Source organism: Phyllobates terribilis, unplaced genomic scaffold (assembly GCF_046119375.1).
Source record: "Phyllobates terribilis strain yellow unplaced genomic scaffold, ASM4611937v1 Scaffold_10__3_contigs__length_209671492, whole genome shotgun sequence".
NCBI classification, from domain to species: Eukaryota; Metazoa; Chordata; class Amphibia; order Anura; family Dendrobatidae; genus Phyllobates; species Phyllobates terribilis.
This window is the reverse complement of record NW_027362770.1, coordinates 160,356,963-160,372,263: the sequence shown is the minus strand read 5'-3', so window position 1 is coordinate 160,372,263 and position 15,301 is coordinate 160,356,963.

Genomic DNA, 15,301 nt, shown 5'->3' with positions numbered 1-15,301 from the left:
TTAACCGTGACCCTCGCGTTGTCAAAATGTTGGGTGACAGTCATTACTGGTTGGTGACACTTTTAGACCCACGCTACAAGGAGAACTTTCATTCTCTTATTCCTGAGGTGGAGAGGTCTACAAAATTGGGGCAGTACCAGAAGGCCCTTGCTGCAGAACTGTTAAAAAAATTCCCATCTGAACATGCTAGCGGCAGAGGTCACAGTTCGTTGACCAACCAAGACGTACAAGCGAGAGAGAGGCAACTCCAAACCAGCAGAGGCAGGGGAACACTGTCAACGTTCTGGGACAGTTTTCTGAGACCCGTCCAGCTTACAGGCCCTGAGGCGTGGGGTACTCTCACAAGGAGTGGAAAGTTTCAAAAGATGGTGAGGGAGTACCTTGCCGACCATACCAGCATCTCTGTGATTCCTCTGTGCGTTTTAATTATTGGGTATCCAAGCTGGACACTTGGAATGAACTCGCTCTGTACGCCTTGGAGGTCCTGGCCTGCCCTGCCGCTAGCGTGTTATCAGAACGTGTTTTTAGTGCCGCTGGGGGAATTATAACTGATAAGCGCACTGGCCTGTCAACTGACAATGCTGACAAGCTGACCCTTATCAAAATGAACAAGGACTGGATTGGGCAAGACTTCTCATCACTACCAAATGACAGCAGAGTAACATAAAGTCAAATCCACTGTGTTATTTCGGGAGGTGGATTCACACGCAACGCTTCACACCCACACATGGGTATACGCTTCCTCATTTCGGCTGTTTTATGTTCTTCTCCTTATCCTCAGCCTCCACCACCACTATACCACCAGGGTGACCATGGTCCGTGTTGCCATTATTGAAAGTTCCTCCGTCCTTATTTTTGTCAGCTTTTGCTTGGAAGGCATAAGCAAAGACTGTGGGAGACCCACTCCCCAATAATGGGAATAATATTTTTAAGATGCGGTAATGTATGGCTCTTGTAAGGGACATTAAAAGCGTCTTGTTAAGCTACTGCGACCTCTACCACTTTTCCGAGGGGCATTAACAGCATCTTGTTAAGCTATTGGGACCTCCACGTCTCTTCTGAGGGGCATTAAAAGCGTCTTGTTAAACCACTCTGAACTCCACAGCTCTTCCAAGGGGCATTGAAATGTTGTTTTTAATTAACTCTAACCTCCATGACTCTTCGAACGGGCATTGCATTTCCTTCTAATTTTTGGCAGCTTTTGCTTGGAAGGCATAAGCAAATACTATGGGAGACCCACTCCCCAATAATGGGAATAATGTTTGTAATATGCTGTACTGCATGGCTCTTGTAAGGGGCACTGCAAGTTCCTCCGTCCTAATTTTTGGCAGCTTTTGCTTGGAAGGCATAAGCAAATACTATGGGAGACCCACTCCCTAATAATGGGAATAATGTTTGTAATATGCTGTACTGCATGGCTCTTGTAAGGGCTATTGCAAGTTCCTCCGTCCTAATTTTTGGCAGCTTTTGCTTGGAAGGCATAAGCAAAGACTATGGGAGACGCACTCCCCAATAATGGAAATAATGTTTGTAATATGCTGTACTGCATGGCTCTTGTAAGGAGCATTGCAAGTTCCTCCGTCCTAATTTTTGGCAGCTTTTGCTTGGAAGGCATAAGCAAATACTATGGGAGACCCACTCCCGAATAATGAGAATAATGTTTGTAATATGCTGTACTGCATGGCTCTTGTAAGGGGTATTGCAAGTTCCTCCATCCTAATTTTTGGCAGCTTTTGCTTGGAAGGCATAAGCAAATACTATGGGAGACCCACTCCCCAATAATGGGAATAATGTTTGTAATATGCTGTACTGCATGGCTCTTGTAAGGGGCATTGCAAGTTCCTCCGTCCTAATTTTTGGCAGCTTTTGCTTGGAAGGCATAAGCAAATACTATGGGAGACCCACTCCCCAATAAAGGGAATAATGTTTGTAATATGCTGTACTGCATGGCTCTTGTAAGGGGCATTGCAAGTTCCTCCGTCCTAATTTTTGGCAGCTTTTGCTTGGAAGGCATAAGCAAATACTATGGGAGACCCACACCCCAATAAAGGGAATAATGTTTGTAATATGCTGTACTGCATGGCTCTTGTGAGGGGCATTGCAAGTTCCTCCGTACTAATTTTTGGCAGCTTTTGCTTGGAAGGCATAAGCAAAGACTATGGGAGACACACTCCCCAATAATGGGAATAATGTTTTTAAGATGCGGTACTGTATGGCTCTTGTAAGGGGCATTAAAAGCGTCTTGTTAAGCTACTGCGACCTCCACCACTTTTCCGAGGGGCATTAAAAGCGTCTTGTTAAGCTACTGGGACCTCCACGTCTCTTCTGAGGGGCATTAAAAGTGTCTTGTTAAACCACTCTGAACTCCACAGCTCTTCCAAGGGGCATTGAAATGTTGTTTTTAATTAACTCTAACCTCCACGACTCTTCGAACGGGCATTGCATTTCCTCCTAATTTTTGGCAGCTTTGCTTGGAAGGCATAAGCAAATACTATGGGAGACCCACTCCCCAATAATGGGAATAATGTTTGTGATATGCTGTACTGCATGGCTCTTGTAAGGGGCATTGCAAGTTCCTCCGTACTAATTTTTGGCAGCTTTTGCTTGGAAGGCATAAGCAAAGACTATGGGAGACACACTCCCCAATAATAGGAATAATGTTTTTAAGATGCTGTACTGTATGGCTCTTTAAGGGGCATTAAAAGCGTCTTGTTAAGCTACTGCGACCTCCACCACTTTTCCGAGGGGCATTAAAAGCGTCTTGTTAAGCTACTGGGACCTCCACGTCTCTTCCAAGGGGCATTCAAACCGTCTTGTTAAGCTACTGCGACCTCCACGACTTTTCCAAGGGGCATTAAAACCGTCTTGTTAAGCTACTGGGACCTCCACGTCTCTTCTGAGGGGCAATAAAAGCATCTTGTTAAGCTACTGTGACTTCCACCACTTTTCCGAGGGGCATTAAAACCGTCTTGTTAAGCTACTGGGACCTCCACGTCTCTTCCAAAGGGCATTCAAACCGTCTTGTTAAGCTACTGGGACCTCCACGTCTTTTCTGAGGGGCATTAAAACCGTCTTGTTAAGCTACTGTGACCTCCACGTCTCTTCAAAGGGACATTAAAAGCGTCTTCTTAAGCCACTCTGAACTCCACAGCTCTTCCAAGGGGCATTGAAATGTTGTTTTTAATTACCTCTAACCTCCACGACTCTTCCAACGGGCATTGCATTTCCTCCTAATTTTAGTCAGCTTTTGCTTTTCAATGCAAAGGCGAAAACTAAGGGAGACCCACTCCCCAATAATGGTAGAATGTTTTTAGTATGCTGTAATCCACATCTGTTTCAAGGGGCATTGCAGTTCCTCATAATTTTTGGAAAGTCTTCCATTCACTGCTTAGGCTAACAGTGTACAGGAGACCCAGTTGCTATAAATGGAAAAAAAGGTTTAGTTAAGGCCCTCTGACCTCCATGTCATTTCCAAGGGGCATTGGAGTGCCTCAAAATTTTTGGCAGGCATTGCACTCACTGTATGCCCTATAACTGTGTAGCTGAACCGCTAGTTTTGTTACAGAAACATATCCTACAAGACATATGTGGTTGACTGGCCTGATATTGATGTGAATGGTCCCTGTTCCTCCTGCTCTTTCTCCTTTACCACTACCTCATCCATCATTTATCACCTGAAGCTTTGTTTTAGAGCTGGGATAGTAGCAGGAAAACATCCAGCAATCCTCGGAGGAGGTAGGATATGTGCCAAACGCTGACCACCTCAGGCCTAGCCGCTACTACATACATGCGCTTGCATTCCAAGAAAACAAAGCAGATGCTAACTTCTATCATCATCATCATGCTCCTCACCTTGGCACTCTCAACTCCCCTGATGGAGAAGCCAGGGCCCACCGGAGGAGTCTGGTTCTCTGGTGGGCTCGTCCAATGCTGCCCTAAAGCAGGCCGGGCTAAGAAAAGTGTGTGGGGGGGAAGTTGACAGGAGAAAGAGGGGCGGCTGGGGACCGTTTATGGACACCCGGGTGCCCCCAGGCGGCTGGGGACCGAGTGTGGACACCCGGCCGCGGGGCGGCTGGGGACCGAGTATGGACACCCGGCTGCCCCCTGGCGGCTGGGGACCGAGTGTGGACACCCGGCCGCGGGGCGGCTGGGGACCGAGTATGGACACCCGGCCACCCCCTGGCGGCTGGGGACCGAGTGTGGACACCCGGCCGCCGGGCGGCTGGGGACTGAGTATGGATACCAGGCCGCCAACGCAGCCATGACGTGGTGGCCAGATTCCGCCTCCAGATGCCTAAAAGGCCCAATTTCAAGTGCAAGCAAGCAGTATGGTATTGCAGCCTGGGGGTGGGTGGGTGGCAGGCTGCATACTTGCGCTTGCATTGCAAGGAATGGGAGAGGTAAAATTGAACACTGCCCTGGGACAAGGACTTGAGCGGGGATAGTTGCAAGTCTGCAACGACAGGTGCAGGGTGGGAGGCATCTTCGCATGTACCATGATCAGGGGTTTGGCATGCACACACTACAACGGAATAGGCTGTCCTTCCCACTAAATGCACTGGGGAGGGCACAGGTAATGTTTTGGTATGCGCGCTTAACCTTATGTATAAGGCACACCGGGACAAATAGGGGCGGCTGATGACTGAGTATGAATACCTCGCTGCCGAAGCAGCCATGAGGTAGTGGCCAGCTTCGGCCTCCTCCAAACTAAAAGGCCCCATTTCAAGTGCAAGCTAGCAGTGTGGACACCCGGCCGCGGGGCGGCTGGGGACCGAGTATGGACAACCAGCCACCCCCTGGCGGCTGGGGATCGAGTGTGGACACCCGGCCCCCAGGCGGCTGGGGACCGAGTATGGACACTCGCCCGCTCCCTGGCGGCTGGGGACCGAGTGTGGACACCCGGCCGCCGGGCGGCTGGGGACTAAGTATGGATTCCAGGCCGCCAACGCAGCCATGACGTGGTGGCCAGATTCCGCCTCCACATGCCTAAAAGGCCCAATTTCAAGTGCAAGCAAGCAAGCAGTATGGTATTGCAGCCTGGGGGTGGGTGGGTGGCAGGCTGCACACTTACGCTTGCTTTCCAAGAAAACAAAGCAGAAGAGGAGTCTGGTTCTCTGGTGGGCTCGTTCAATGCTGCCCTAAAGCAGACCAGGCTAAGAAAAGTGTGTGTGGGGAAGTTCCAAGGAGAAATAGGGGCGGCTGGGGACCTTTTATGGACATCCGGCTGCCCCCAGGCGGCTGGGGACCGAGTATGGACACCCGGCCGCGGGGCGGCTGGGGACCGAGTATGGACACCCAGCCACCCCCTGGTGGCTGGGGATCGAGTGTGGACACCCGGCCGCCGGGCAGCTGGGGACTGAGTATGGATTCCAGGTCGCCAACGCAGCCATGACGTGGTGGCCAGATTCCGCCTCCACATGCCTAAAAGGCCCAATTTCAAGTACAAGCAAGCTAGCAGTATAGTATTGCAGCCTGGGGGTGGGTGGGTGGGTGGTTGGCTGCATATTTGCGCTTGCATTGCAAGGAATGGTGGAGGTACAATTGAACAGTGCCCTGGGACAAGAACTTGCACGGGGATAGTTGCAAGTCTGCATCTTCTGATGCGGCAAGGATGACTTCTGATGGGCACACTTTTAGGCAGTGACCTGGGTGTCAGAGATGCTTCCAGGGGTCTTCCCCATGCTGTTCCCATGTCTTTTCAGCACTGTATGCATGTGTCACACAGCACATGGCCAGATAAGGTTGTAAAATGTTAAAATGACATTTCCCGGTGAATGCATTTGTCACGGTTGAAAGCAATACAAAAGTGCAAAAACGCATAAAAATTGCTACTTGTGAACATAGCCCAAGGTGTGGAGGAGTATTTTTTTTTTTGGGTTATTTATTTTACCTTATACACAAGTCTTTACCCTGGAAAGGAACTTCCTTAACATATTTCACAGGAAAGCAGTTTCAGTTTAGTTTTTGAACATTTTATTGTGAGCCCTTAAAAGTGGCTTAATACTTCTGACCACATTGTTGACAGCAGTGACCTGGGGGTCAGAAATGCTTCCTGGGGCGATCCCCATGCTGTCCCCATGTCATTTGAGCACTGTCACTATCGTTTTGGGCACTTGTTAGGCTTTTAAAAGACTGCCGGGGGTGCCGCTGCAAAAATGCTCGGGTCTCCCATAGACTAACATTGGGCTCGTTGCTCGGGTCGAGCACCCGAGAATCACGGGGAGCTCGGGCCGAGCTTCGAGCACCCGAGCATTTTAGTGCTCGCTCAACACTAGTTGTAATCAATGTTTATGAACGTTATACCAATTTTACAATGCCAATTTGTATATAAAGTTATCCAACTTTCGCCACTGTCTTAGAATTGGTCAGATTGACCAATTAAAACAAATGTCGAGGATGACATTCAAAAAGGAGGGAAGAATGTGACATGCAGAAGTAGTGCTGTTAGGCTATGTGCCCACGTTGCATAAATGAAGCAGAAAATTTCTGCTTCATTTCTGCAAGTCCTCTCCCGGAAAAACGCATGCGGAATTCCGCACGCGTTTATCGCGCGTTTTTCGCGCGTTTATCACGCGTTTTCCACATGCGGAATTGCCTTGCGTTTTTTATGCATTGGACAAAGGCAATTCTGCTTGCGGAAACGCAAAATTAATTGACATGCTGCGGATTTTTGAACGCAGCATAAACGCTGCGGAAAAATCCGCAGCATGTGCATAGAACTTGCGGAATCCCATTGGGGACCATGGGGTGCGGGTTACCAAGCGTTTTACAAGCGTTTCCGCTGCGGAAATTCCGCATCAAAAACGCTTGAAAAACGCTACGTGGGCACACAGCCTTACAGAGTGTGACATGCAGAAGTAGTGCTGTTGCAGAGTGTGACATGCAGAAGTAGTGCTGTTGCTTTAAAAGCATTCAGCAACTATTAGAAGTAACACAAGCACAGGAGACAGGAAGTGTTGTGCTCCAGAAGCATCCAGCAACTAAAGGGGTTAACACAGTCACAAGAAAAGAGAAGTGTTTTAGTAGGGCCCCAGGGGGATTGTGGGGAAGTTGTTTACTGTCTGGCCAGAGCAGAAGAGAATGATAGCTTATTATCTCACCAAAGGCAAGGGAACAGAATTCAGGGCAGGAGGGAAGCTAAACAAAGGTCAGTTAGACTCCCTGAGCTAACAGTGTGGAGTATTATCGGCAGGAAGATAAGGACTGGAAGGAAGCCTGTCATAGAGATCATCTCCCTCATCACACCTTTCTCCCTCCATCTCCATGCAGGATAAAGAATGATGTGTACTATTGAGTCCTTGTAAAGGAAAAGTCTGTGGTTGTGTATGCATTAAAACTGTGCTGTACGTGCTACCGGATAATAGACTGTGTACTGCTGTGCTGCAAAGGAGACTGTACTGTTATTTCTGGAGCCTGTTGCTTAAAAATACATTTGCATTGCACTGGGTGTGCCACATTTAATGTTACTGTTCTACCGTTTATGAAGACTCTTGTCAGATGTGTCTGGTCAGCAACTGAATCTATTGTGTGTCTGAGAGAAGCTGCAGCCTATGGTCGCCCTGAGTAACGGTTCCCTCCAGGATTCCAAAGAATTCATGTAACCGGTCTTGCCCCTATCTGAACTTAGGCGACGTGCGTGTAACACAAACCTCCCCACCAAATGATGGAAAATATCATTTATGAAATGCTGGAATATCGCAGGTGCATTGGTCAAACCAAAAGGCATAACCAGACTCTCGAAATGTCCTTCTGGGGTATTGAACGCTGTCTTCCATTCGTCCCCTTCTCTGATTCTAACCAGGTTGTAGGCTCCCCTTAAATCCAACTTGGAGAATACGTTAGCTCCCACAACCTGGCTGAACAAATCAGGAATCAGAGGAAGAGGGTATGGATTGCGGATGGTAATTTAATTTAATTCCCGGAAATCTAAACAGGGACGTAGACCGCCATCTTTTTTTTTTTTCACAAAGAAGAACCCTGCCGCCACAGGCGAAGATGAGGGTCTGATATGTTCCTTCTCCAGACTTTCCGCAATTAAATCCTTCATGGCTTGTTTCTCAGGGCCAGAAAGATTATACAGTCTGGACTTCGGTAGTTTAGCTCCGGGGGTCAGGTTAATAGGACAGTCATAAGCACGATGAGGAGGCAAATCCTGACACCCCTTCTCAGAAAAAACGTCCTCAAAACCAGACAGAAAAGCAGGTAATATTTCCGTAGAGACAGTATCAATGGAAATATCTAGATAGTTCTCATGGCAGTAATCTCCCCATTCAATAATCTCCCCGGTTTGCCAATCCACCATCGGATTATGTTTAACAAGCCAAGATATACCCAAGACAATCGGAGTAGGAAGATTGTCCAGAACATAGCAAGGGATGACTTCACAATGAACTGACCCCACGCTCAGTTTTACATTATGTACAATCTGAGTAAATGCTTTCTGTGCAAGTGGCACCGAGTCAATTGCAAAGATGGGATTAAGTTCAGCTAAAGCACCGCAAGCAAGACCATGAGTTTTCATAAACTCAGCATCAACCATGCTGACTCTGGCACCACTGTCAACAAACACAGACATTTGGTTTTGCTCTCTAGCACCACCTCTGCAGTCAGGACAAAGGGGGAACTGCAGTTTGGCCACAAATGCACCCCTTGTTTATCCAACTCCAGACTACCGAGAGTTAATCAAGTCTCCTTTTGTTTAGGAATTGAAGGACAGGTTCCAACAAAATGTCCCTATATTGCCTCCACAGCAATCGCCGCACTCGTGCCTCCCCCTACTTTCCCTGGCGTATGGCTATGGCTAGGGATGGAATGAGATGAGCACTAGTCAACCTCCACTAAACACTATAGACAACAAGGGAAGACAAAACAGCAGGAAATTGCTTAGCTTTAGATGAGTTCAAATATGCACACGGCCTCAAGCTCCAGAGAGGTCAAAGTGCTGCTCCTGCTAAACTTCACAAGTAGAAATGAATATAGCTGGCGACTCCCTCTTAGACACACCAGGTATATATACACCCAGGCTAGAGAGCTAATTAGCAAGAGAGAGGTAGCCGCTCAGTCCTAAAGATAGCCTCTTATCTAAGAAGCTGTTTGCTATGCCAAACGTAGAGATCTCCTGCAACCCACTGCAGGGCGACTGTCTCACCTCTGACACACCCATGACAGCAGCCCATTTACGCTCTACAGGTAGTCCAGCTGATCTAGGATAGCACCTCTATACGTGCTTATTATGTCTCCTGTGACAGTCTCGGGCACAATCACCAACATATGGACCATTGTACAAAGAGTGCCAGACAGAACCATAGAGAAACATCAACCAAGCAGAAGGACCAATATCTGCTCCTTTGTTTGAAGAACACAGCCAGAGCTCTACAACATGACCTCCAGTGGGCAACAGATGTTCATGTTTCTGACCAACAGATACCATGAGGGTGACTTGATAGTCCCACTGTCCTGTAGTAGGAGCTGTGTTTACAGCCAAGCACTGTGCAGCCCAATTGTCATTCATCAAAGAACACCATTGACGGTTCCTTCTCTACACAGATGTGATCAGGTTCACGCTGAACACATGTGACAAATGTGAAAAAGTCTGAAGATGCTTTGTTGTCTAGTATTATCCAGCATGGTCGGTTTGGGAATGATACCAACGTTACTTAACTGCTGTTAGTTACCAAGAAGAAATCCTTAGGGCCAGTGTCAGACATTACACTGGTGAAATGAGCCCTGGGTTTCTCCCAAGGAAGGACAATGCCTGGGCTCATGTGGCTAATGTGTAGGCAATTCCTGGATGACCAAGCCATCGATGCCATTGACTCACCCTCACCTTCCAAAGATCTGAATTTAATTGAAGGCCTTTGGGACATTATATATTAGTGAATCCAATGCTGTAAAGTAATGCCACAGAATGTCCAGGAGCTCACTGATGCCCTGATCCAGGTCTGGGATCAGACCACGGGGACACCATCTGCCCTTTTCTCAGGAGCATGACATAATATTATCAGGAGTGCATACAGGCAGGTGGGGGCCATACAAACTATGGGTTGTAGTGATGAAATTGACTCAAATTGTATAAGCATCATGGGCGTACCCAGGATCAAAACTAGGGGGGGGCAATCCATGGTCACAGATACCGAAGAGAAATATATATATAGTACAATGCAAAGATTTCACTTCTTACATTACATGAGTGATATCTATTGTAAATTCCACAATAGCTCAGAAACCAGCGAATCGCTCCACACAGTATACTGGCCCCCCATAAAATGCTCCATACAGGATACTGGTCCCCATATAACACTCCATACAGAATACTGGCCCCCATATAACGCTCCATACAGAATACTGGCCGCCATATAACGCTCCATACAGAATACTGGCTCCCATATAACGCTCCATACAGAATATTGGCTTCCATATAACGCTCCATACAGGATACTGGCCCCCATATAATGCTCCATACAGAATACTAGCCCCATATAACGCTCCATAAAGAATACTGGCCCCCATATAACGCTCCATAGGATACTGGCCCTCATATAACGCTCCATACAGAATAATGGCCCCCATAAAATGCTCCATACAGAATACTGGCCCCTATATAATGCTCCATACGAAATACTGGCCCCCATATAACACTCCATACAGGATACTGGCCCCCATATAATGCTCCATACGGAATACTGGCCCCCATATAACACTCCATACAGGATACTGGCCCCCATACAACGCTCCATGTAGGATACTGGCCCCCATATAACGCTCCATGCAGGATACTGGCCCCCATATAATGCTCCATGCAGGATACTGGCCCCCATATAACGCTCCATACAGAATACTGTCTCCCATATAATGCTCCAAACAGAATACTGGCCCCCATATAACGCTCCATACAGAATACTGGCCCCCATATAACGCTCCATGCAAGCTGTTCCCCACACATAATGCCTCATGCAGGCTGTTCCCCCCCACATAATGTCCCACGCAGGCTGTTCCCCCCACATAATGCCCCACGCAGGCTGTTCCCCCCATATAATGCCCCATGCAGGCTGTTCCCCCCCATATAATGCCCCATGTAGGATGTCACCCCACCTTATAATGCCCCATGCAGGATGACACACACGCCCCCCTCCTTATAATGCCCCATGCAGGATGTCACCCCCCCTCCCTTATAATGCCCCATGCAGGATGTCACCCCCCCTCCCCTTATAATGCCCCATGCAGGATGTCACACACCCCCATCTCACCCCCCTCCCTTATATTGCCACAGGCCTCCATACAATAAAAAAAAAATAAAAATCAAATACTCACCTCACATCTCACCTGCTGCCGCTGCTCCGGACTCCTCAGCGTTGCCGGCCTCATCCCGCTCTGCGCTGTGACTGCTCAGGAGAGAGCGCGGTGTAAAAACGTCACCGCGCCCTCTGACCTGAGACGTCACAGTGCAGCAGCCGCGGAGGATGCAGGAGCTGCTGCGGAGGCACTGGGAGGGGTAAGTATTGTGCCGGGTGCCGGGGCCCTGAGCAAGCGGGGGGAGCGGGCGCTGACGGTGAGGGGCCCCCCCGCCTGCTCAGGGCCCTGGCATTTGCCCAGGTGCGCTGGGTGCTGACGCCGGCCCTGGTGTGCGGCTTGCGTGCCTACTTCTAGGGGGGGGGGGGCAGCTGCCCCACGGTGGGTACGCCCATGATAAGCATGACTACATTTTTTTACTTACTGATTTTCAAAGTGATGTGGAACCAGACCTCAATTGGATGATGATTTTGGCTTATGTTGTTGTTCACAAATCTATCCATTGTATAAATGATACATTACTGATCATAGAGGGATCAACCCTGATTGATCACGATAACTCAGGGTTCCCCAACTCCAGTCCTCAAGGCCCACCAACAGGTCATGTTTTCAGGATTTCCTTAGTATTACACAGGTGATAATTGCATCACCTGCACAGGCAATAATTCCATCACCTGTGCAATACTAAGGAAATCCTGAAAACATGACCTGTTGGTGGGCCTTGAGGACTGTAGTTGGGGAACCCTGCGATAACTGACTGGAGAGATGGCCAGACATGTGCTCCATTCATTCTCTAAGGAAAAGTTGGAAAAATCCAAGTACAGTCCCCAGCTTTTTCCAGCAGTCCCATAGAGAATGAGTGGAGCCAAGAGCACATGTAAGGCCAATGCTCCTTTCAGACTTGATTCTGTGCTACTCACCTGTCCTGGATCAGTGCTTTGCACCCCTCACCTGGTCCACTGAACTCTGTTGTGCTCCATGACAGGCTTTGCAGCTGGCCTGGCATGATCCCATGTGATCATCTGAATGGGCCTATATTAGGCCTATGAAGACACACACTTGTGTCTTAGTATTAAAAGGGTTGTCCAGTCCAAAATGGTAGGTCTGCAGTCACTCTGTATCTCATGAATCCCCCCAGCACATGCACTGTGCTCTGTGGGGATTCGCCAGTTTCTGAGTCAGGACCGGCAGGTATGTATGTGACGCGCCCCCTGGGCCGTGGGGTACCTGGTGCCGGGCCAGTAGATGCTGGGGGTTGTAGTCACAGTGGCGGTGACCCGGTCCGTGACCCAGGGCGGTCAATCCAAGGGGATTTTATATGTATGGGTTTTATTAAAGAGTCCGACTACGCCACCTGTGGAATGCGGCTAAGGGGGCCGCCGCTGCGGAACAGTCCTCGGAAGCTGGTGGTATTGCAGCAAGGATGTTATGACTCCCCACAGGAAGAGTTAGCTCCAGGGCAGTGTAAAAGATGTTGCAGGTTGTGCTGGGCGTTGTAGTGCAGGGAGTGTTTGCGCAGCAAGAAACACAGAGACAAGGTGGTGCAGTCCCAGGGTCTTTACTCACGGTTATTGCAGTCCAAGTTACAGGGCTCAGTATAACTGTCCACGTCGTGCTGCCTTTACTCAGTGAGGGGTTCAGTCCACCCTCAGATATCTCTGGAGTACTTAGCAGGACCCCCTTCTTTGTCTTTTCTCTGGCTGTCTCCCTGAACCTCATACCAAGTGTCCCAGTCCAGTACCTGCGGGCCTTGGCGGGCGACGTCTGTTCCGTCCCCTGGGTCCTATGTAGATACCTTCCTGGTGAGACTGGTATGGAACGTTGGCTACAGGACATGAAATGCTGCAGCCTCTGGTTTCTAGTTAAGATGTGCAATCTTTTGCTAGTTGAGGGATCCGGTACCCTGTATGCAGCCTGACCCCTCCACCTCCCGGTAGATGCTGGTGTACGGGTGGCCTTCTGCACGGCCCTTACCCCTAGGGTCCCTTCTTCCATTCCTGGAGCCTTCCTGCTCCCTCTCCTCTCTTCTCTCCTTCTCCTCTCAGCCTTGGGCCTCACTGTCCAGGCCCCCCTCTGGAGCAGAGCTCGTACAGAGCCTCTGCTCCTGTCACTTCTCCTCCTCTGACTGAACACACTGATCTAAGATGGTGTCTCTACTTATATCTTTCTTCTATGTGCTCCCCTTAACTACGTCCTCCACCCACACCCACTACATGGTTCCCCTTTACTAGGTTCCCCCCACTCCAGCCAGGGAAGGGGCTCAGCAATTACGTGGGAGGCATCTTGCCCCTCCAGCTGGCCTGGAGTGGTGTGTTGGATGCAGGTGTTAGGGTCCCGGGCAGTACTCCTTCCTTACCTGAGAGTAAGATACCACACCTCTGGGTGAGATGCAGTACCTCTGTGGCGACCGAACCCTCAGGGGCGCCACATATTCGTTATGTATACTTCTGGCCAGAGCCCAACTAGTGGGAGTGGTCCCGCTCCATATACTAGTATTAAACAAGGCCGTGCCCATCAGTTGGCCATGCCCACTGGACGGCCACGTCACTAGATGGGGCGTGGCCTCAGTGAATACAAGTGTATGGAGCGAGGCTGCGCCCACTAGTCAGGCTCTGGTCGGGAGTATGCATAACGCATACTGTGAAGATCCAGACAACACAGGGTGATGGTAAAACAGTGTGGCAATACTTTATTGAACCACAAAGCGGACAATAAACACATAGAACAGTCCCAGCAAATACCCAAGATGGTACAACATTACACAATCTCACCCTTCTTTCTCCGCCCACCTGGAATAGAACAGCTGCGACTTTGGAGACTTCCAGGGCCGACTACCTCAACCAGTGGCTACCCACTTCTGGCGGGCCTCCACAGAGAGAAGGTAGCGGCAAACTTAGGAAGCTAGCAGTCCATCGAGTTACAAGGCCAGGAGACCCGAGGAGCCCAACCTGGCCTCTCTGAGAGTTTCCATGGGGCTAGATGGCTTCTCTGAATGTCTCCATGAGTTCTAGGTGACCAGTGGGTCCCTCCTGGCAACCACAAACAACATATCCATGGGGCCAGGTGACTTCTTCGTCCCAACCTGGTCTCCCCAAAATGTATCCAAGGTCTCTCTGATGGTTAATGGAGCAGACCTGTATCTTTCCAGTCAGGGCTATATACCCTTAGACTGGAATCATGTAAAATCCAAATCTGTGTCTCTGAATGGATCTGTCATGCAATCAATCTACTCTCCTGAAGAATGTCTCTCATTCTCCTTGTAAAGTCTTTCTGATGCTCCTTGATTCTGCTTGCTGCACTACAGGCATCCCTGTTTATAATTACATCTGTGTAAGGTCATCAGTCACAGATAAGAGGTAAAGGTACATGGCTCACAAGGTCTCATTGTTTGAGCTAATCAATTTACATAGTTGATATCACAGGGACTATTGTAAATAAACATCTAGCTGACTTTTAGTACAATTTGTCATTAGCGTAGTAAACATGATTGCTTCCAAACGAATAGAATTCAACATTCAGGGTTATACAAATGCTGGTCTGTCCTTTAGAAATACACAAACATATACAAATCAATTTAAACACAATAGTGTATTTCTCTTGGCTTAACTAATCTAATCGTCTGGCTTATTAAGATTTTAAGCTGTATCGTCACACATACGTACTCATCAGCTCATAAACGAATCCCTGCAGTGCACTATGCATGTGCTGAGAGGATTCATAAGTCTGCAGTCACACAGATTGACTGCAGACTTATGATTTTGGACTGGAGAACTCCTTTAAGGCTTTTAGTGTTTCTGAGTCCTGTCTGTCTGCAGCTTTCAATACCTCTGCTACCTGCTTCCCAGTCTGCCTGTGGCCTCCAGTATCTCTGCTACCTGCTTCCTGGTCTCCTGTCTGCCTGTAGCCTCCAGTACCTCTGCTACCTGCTTCCTGGTCTCCTGTCTGTCTGCGGTCTCCAGGACCTCTGCTACCTGTTTCCCAGTCTCCTGTCTGCCTGCGGTCTCCAGGACCT